The sequence below is a fragment of the Apis dorsata genome, unplaced genomic scaffold (genome assembly GCF_000469605.1).
Source record: "Apis dorsata unplaced genomic scaffold, Apis dorsata 1.3 scaffold_198, whole genome shotgun sequence".
NCBI lineage: Eukaryota > Metazoa > Arthropoda > Insecta > Hymenoptera > Apidae > Apis > Apis dorsata.
This window is the reverse complement of record NW_006263482.1, coordinates 653,595-660,597: the sequence shown is the minus strand read 5'-3', so window position 1 is coordinate 660,597 and position 7,003 is coordinate 653,595. Positions and strand designations below refer to the sequence as shown.

Here is a 7,003-nt window from a genome sequence, read left to right as displayed (position 1 = left end):
AATAATAAACTTTGATTTTTCTCTTTTTTTTTTTTTTTTTATGTTGAAATCCACGTAAATCCATCGTTCCACAGATTCCTACTAACTTTATCAAAGCTCTACTCCGTGTAACTACGTTCCGGATTCATTGCAACTGTGCCACATTGAAATCGGTAGTCCGTGCGCGATTCGGGCTTCTGGCTACGTAGAAATCCGTTGTCCGAATAAAGTTAGAGATTCATAGCTCTAACGTTATCCCTAACAATGGATCCAGCCCACTTTTCGCTTCTCAATTTGCTTCTAATTTTTTCTCCTTTATTTACAATTTTTACAAGACACTACAGATCTTAATTCCTCTTTTCCCCTAGCCGAGTAACAAAAGTGTAATTTTAAAATTACGCGGGCCAAATCGAAGCGAAGATTTCGATTTCTCTCGATTTCCTTCGAGAGCGATCGTTTTCTATTGGAAGTATAGAACGAAAGAAGTGTGTTCATGGATGGATAGATATATATATGAGAACACAGAGATCTTTTATAATCAACTTTTTGCACTCGAGAGAGGTGACTCTGGGCCATCTTCAATTCGGATTCGAACGGTATTTATTCACGATTGATTCTTTAAATGTATATGTAGATTATATATAATAAATAAAATTATGTATAATTATTATATTATAATATTAGAATATTAGAATTATTATTACGTATGTTATTATATTATAATAATAAGATTATGTGTAATCTTAGAATAGATTTTCTTATCTCAAATTGGATCTGCGTATTCGGTTCGAGTTTGACAATCGTGGCAATGGGAATATTATTTTCAAAGGTTTCGAATTTCGAGTAAATATTTCTCGTTCGTAAAGAAATTATATAGATGGAGAGAAAGAGAGATGAAGATGGAGATGAAATAAGAGGTGCAAAAAGACGAAAAATAAGGATAATAGACAGTGAATGTGAGATTACGCGTAAAATAAAGTAATTTTAAGTTCATCGAGCATTAGGAAATTTAGGTAATAAAGAAGCAAAGTTAACGTAATTTTATTATTTTTTTTTATAAAGGAAAAATATATTTCTCTTTATAGAAAGTTTTAATCAAAAAGAAAAAAGCGCTCCTTACTTTCAATCCAAGTCCACTAAAGAGATACTTCCAACCGAAGTTCTCTCTCTCGCTCTTTCTTCGTTACGCTTATTTCGAAATAAAGATGATAGAGCGCGACGCGAATTAATTTTACGAGGAAACGAGCTGGTCTCTAGCTGCTCGAGTGAAAAAGAAAGAAAAAAGAGAACCGATTCTCGGTGTGAAAATATTTCGTTAAAGTTTATTTTTATACGAGAGAAAGACGGGGTAGCCACTATATCAATCTGCAATATCCGATTCGAACGCGACAAATACAGCTGCCTTCATGGATGGATGCGCGTATTTCAAAGCGTGACCGATCGCTGTCATGCGATACTTAAATTAAAATCGATGAAAAAAAGGAAAATATATATATAAATATAAGAGAAAGTTATGCCATCGGATTGTTTATCATTCTTTTTACAAATTAGAAATTCGATACTTTTCTCCTCGATAAAGTTTTATAAAGAATTATATATAATTCGACAACGAACGACGAAGTTGTCGAAGGGAATAAAAGAAGGTAGAGTAATGTAATACGTAATGCTTATCTTTATTCCGAAGCTAAAGCTATTCCGAGGAGAGAGAGAGAAAGAGTGATTTTCTTTTGTCTTTTTCCCTCCGCTGCTCCCGTTTTCTCTCGCAATACACTCGGCACAATTTCCTCCCCCCCTTCCCCTCCCCAATTCCACGTCTCAGTGATTCTCAACTGTTCGTTAATACAATATACTTTCCACGACTCGAACCGAACTACTGGTACAAAATTCCACTGTTTTATGGGCAACAACAACTTATTGTTAACCTCTCCGGACCGTGTATTACTTTGACTGTGCTCACTGTTATATCCTCCCCTCCAAAAGAGCTTCAGAAAAGCGGCTTTATTAGATTACTTCTTCCTTTCTTCTCCTTCGCGAGACAGAGAATTTTCGAGAACGGTTGTTTCGAGAGTTATGAATCAAAAAAAGTCAAATTAAAGATTCAAATTTTAAGAAGAGAAGAAAAATTTTTCAAAATTCTTTTCGAATTCTGAAATTTCGGAAGAAGTGAAATTAAGAAATAAGTAAAATAATCTTACAAAATATCCATCCATTCATCCATCTATATACTCTATAGCTGTGTATCGGTGTATCGGTTATTGACAATTCCCTGCTATAACTTGGCCGTAGGATACGAGACGATATCAATCGTAGCATAAACCTGAGCTTACCTCGCTACCGCCTTGTCTCTGAACCACCACGAGCAAATTCCAGATTAGCCCACGCCTCGGATAACATTTACATATAGCATACATTTGCAGTTGGAAAGCAGCGGCCGCCGGATCTCTGTCGTAGCTGGGCCCGCAAAGATTACGCATTACGGTTGGAGAAGGGGGCGCCCTCCTCTCCATGCAAACAAGGAGGAGACCATTTTCTTCTTGCTTTTTACCGACCGGTAACCATGTTACATTAATAAAATTAAAATTTCCTATCAATAGGACGGAGATAAAATTTCCATCCCGCGGAAAAGTATTTTTTCTTAGATAGTTTTAGTTTTACTTAAATTATTGGAAAATTACTTACATTCGAAAATGAAATTATTAATTTCGCGATGCCACACACGAGTATCCAATAAGAATATTTTTCAAAGTTTGTTGGCAAAAATTTCAATTTTACTCTTTACAAAGAGATGTGTAATCTAAATATTATGAAATCGTCGCAAGACGCGCGGTATAAATAAATATTAGATGAAATAACGTCAGTCGTAATTAAAAAGACGAAATGAATCAGTCGAAGAAATTAATTAACCGATTGGCAGCATTGATTAAACGATATATTCAATAATGGTAATTTCGTAAATTAAAGCTAATTAAACATTCGATCTACGTTCGATTTCATTCGTGAAACGTGTCACGTCAGATCGAGAAGATTAATATTAGAATATATTCGTGGAATCACTCGTCGATTGATTCTCCTCCTCCTCCTCCTCCTGCTCCTGCTCGTAGATTTCGGCTTCCTCGAACAGGCGTGGCTTCGAAGCACAGCCAGCAAATTTCCGATTACCCTAGCCCGGCCAACATTTACATACGGCATGCATTTACCATGCCGCGGATCGGCGGCAAATCGTGAGGGGGCATCCTCGGTGCACTATCGAAATTGTCTCGGCCCAATAAGAATACGAAACGTTTATCCCTGCGATAAACGGGAAACCTCCGTATTCCACCGAGTTTGCCAAACGCATCATGCTTCCTGTACTTCTTTATCCTCGAGTTTCAATTTGTGCTCCGAATCGTCGACCAAAATTCCACCCATGCGTTACTCCTCGATTTGTATAAGACGTTTAGTTTAAAAGTATGATCATTTCGTGAATGAAATTTCGAGGAAATAAAAGATCCCAAATTAGAATTGGGAATTAACTCAAATTGAAAAAATAAAATTAATTAGTAAATCTCGAATAAAGTTAATTTAATTAAAAACAAAATTTTATTTATTGGTTTCCAATAAGATATCGATAAAAATCTAAAAAGGATAAATATAATATAATATAATTATAAAGGAGTTACGAGATTATGGAAAAATTCGATGCAACGTATCATACGACAAGACATCTCTCGTGCTTCGAATCGCGTTTCTCTTTCGAGTTATTAGCGCATGCTATGTAGACGCATACACACAAAGGTTCTCGAAACCTTTGTAACGATGCGGTGACGTTCGTGCGCACAATTCTAGCTCCAACGATTCCGTAACATTATCACGGTTGGCAACGGGAAGAGCGAAGTTTGTCGAGGCAGTTAAAAGTTGGAGAAATTTAGGTTAGAAGTGAGCAACTCAAGGTGATTTATCCCTAACGAATTCGAAGATTCGAATTTCTTCGCTGCGACGGTTCCGACCGTTAAGATAACCGAGGCTTAATTGCCTCGTTCGCGGAATCGAACGGGTCGCGAGGAGTTGGAGAGTCGTTCAATTTCGAGAGCCTTCGTAAACGATCGGTGATTATTTTCAATATGTTTCTTAACGTATTCGTATAAAGTAAGGTTCGTTGAAGTAACGATCGTATATATTTTCGTACAAAATTCATTGGGAATGTTGGAAAGTACACATGGAGAATGGGTTTGCAAGTATAATCATATAAAAAATATTATTGGTCTATACACGGTGCTTAAAATCTCTGATATTAAAAATTTTTAATACAGTAGAGATTCCCGTATCTCCATTATCCATTATCTAATATACGGACGTTCTATTATGTATATTATGTATATTATGTATGTTCTGTTATTCACACAATGTTTCGTAGCAATGTTTATATACAATATACTTAGATTATAATATAAATACAATATATTTACATGTAATAAATACTTTCCTGTGTTCGGCTGGTTAAACGTAATCATATCGATTCAGTATGAAACGGAGAACGGTTCACGATGGCAAGTAAACGAAAACGTGTAGTTTTAATCATTAAAGAGAAAACTAAAATAATTAAAGATATTGAAAGTGGTGAAAGTGCAACGAAATTAGCAAGAATACATGATGGATGGCTCGATGGTTTGAAGGTATAGGATCCTTAGGTATTGAAAGAGACTATCAATTTTGTTCATTTCTATTTGAATAATAAATTTGAAAAGTAATTGTTCTATTATTCCACTTTTCGGCCACTTTTGTCTCCCTATTAGTTCAGATACGGGAGTCTCTTACTGCAAATCGAATCGAAACCGTATCGAATCACTTTCGTGTTAAAGTAAAAGAAGAAAAAAGAAGATACGAGTGCAAGTTGACACGCATTTTTACGCGGCATTCTCCACTTCGCGTTCGAAATCGAGACGAAACCACTTTGGACAAAGAAAGACGCCTCGTCTATCTTCGTGTCTGGCGAACGAAGAAGGTGGAGGGGGAAGAGAAAAGTGGTGGGGATGGCGAATGGTAAAAGTTTGAAAGAGAGGGGGGTATGTACGAACTTTTGCGCGTTCTCGGAGGAAAGGGAAGCGGACTGCGCGCCTCCTATTGTTTAGCGCGGGAATGGATGCGAGGTTGATGGAATACAAAACAGAGACGTGACCTAGCTCGGGCTTTGGCTCGAACCGTTGAGGATGAAAGGTGGGGGACGAGAAGGGAACGGTGCCAGATGCGAAGGAAGGGAGATAAATAGCGAATGACGATTCGCTGACGCGCGGGAAAAGAAAGATTGCGAGATCGCGAATATTATTCGAGACGAGATTCTCTATGAATTCTTTGGAGTAATGAAATTTTGTAAACGCGATCGATTATCGTAAATTGTTTTTTTTAGGATTTTTTTTAGATTCGACGTTATTAAATTTCATTTCAGTGTTTCATCTCAGATTGTTGTTCTTCTCTCCGTGTATACGAATATCCAATTAAAATTTTGACAAAGCGTTTCCCAAAGACATTAAATTATTAAATAAATTATTAAGTGTGCAAACAAGTTCCTTCCTTCTTTTTTCGCTGATTATAACTTTCGACCGAATTCGAATTACTTTACCGATCGTGGCGCTGTACGAAATGTTCTTTTGTTTTTAAGAAGAGTCGCCACGAGCGCTGTAAGTTTCCAGTTCTACGCGACAATTTCGAGCGATACAGCGTCATAGCTTACTTTTTGCGTTCTAGCTTAGAATCAGCTGTCAAAGCTACCGAAATAATTTGTGTGCACCATTGAAAGAGAATGCTGTATATTACGGAACGTGGAAAAAGTCGTAGCGAAGATTGAAAGCCGAAAATTTTAATTTGGAGGATGACGATCGTTCAGGCGCATCGAGAAAGTTCGACGGTGGTGAGTTAGAGGAATCGCTCGACGAAAATCCGATCCGGACGCAAGAAGAATCGGCAGAAAGATCCGACTAAAACAATTGGGTAATTTTGTACCCGATTTACATAATAAAATCTTGAATTTGAAAAGAATTTATTTGCACACCTAATAATTAAGAAGAAACGTATTTTCGCTCGAGAACATCTTCCATATTTTTTTCCTTTTTTTATTATCTTCTCCTTTCATTCCTTTGTTACGAAGCGATATCAAAGGAATATATTTTTACAGAGAAATAATCAGATAAGAGAAATAATCAGTGAAAATACCAATATTTTTCCAAATATTGTCTTTGTAATAATATCGCATACGAATTCGAGTTGAAAGCGAAAAAAAATACATCGAAATCGAGAGATAAATAGAAATAAAGGATGGAAATGGAAAAATGGAGGATCGAGGAAGATACGGCGCGACGTTCACTCCGTAAAACTGAATGGAACGGTGATGAAAATCGTCAGAGGTGCGGAGGATAGCATGGAGGAGGGTGAGGAGGAGGGGGAGGAGAAAGGGGGACCCATTGAGAGGGGAGAGAAGACGAGGCAAAGGGTGGAAAGATTTGGCAACCGAGGTGCGGATAAATAAAAACGGCGAAGGAGCGGAGCCAAGAGCGTGGAGAGATACGTGTCGGGAAAGAAAACGAGGAGAATGGATGCGATCTGGGGGAGGGAGTGTGAACGATGTCTGCTCTTTGAACCGGCGGAGGATCTAATGACGCGGACTTCCGGCTGCACTCGCTCCAGTTTCGAATTTTATCGAAATTTTATCGACCGTCGTGACAATTTTTCACCTCTTTCTTTCTTTCACAGCTTTGCGTGCGAAATCTCTCCTTTCTCGCTATTCTTTGAGGGTGTCGTGATTGCTTCTCCCCTTCCCGCTTCCCCCCCCCCCTCCCGCTTTATCGAAGAAAAGAAAAACGAGACGCCGCTATTGCGGGTCGAAAGGGAACGGCAACAACGGTTGACCAATTGCGCCGCAACGTGTATTTCTCGTATATTATTAACGCTCGTTCGACACGAGCCAACAAGTGAAACTCGTTTCGAAGGATCGCTGATTTCAACTTGATTATCCTTAAATTACTCGAGAAATTACTCGAGAAATTACTCGAAC

General features: G+C 37.9%; 1 long non-coding RNA gene across 1 annotated transcript; it reads left to right on the top strand.

The window, feature by feature from the left end:
* The first annotated feature begins 6,248 nt into the window (after nt 1-6,248).
* On the top strand, nt 6,249-6,799 carry LOC116185508. Its single transcript, XR_004150359.1, has 2 exons — nt 6,249-6,380; nt 6,419-6,799. It is a non-coding gene; the product is annotated as an uncharacterized LOC116185508 (long non-coding RNA).
* The last annotated feature ends 204 nt before the right edge of the window (nt 6,800-7,003 follow it).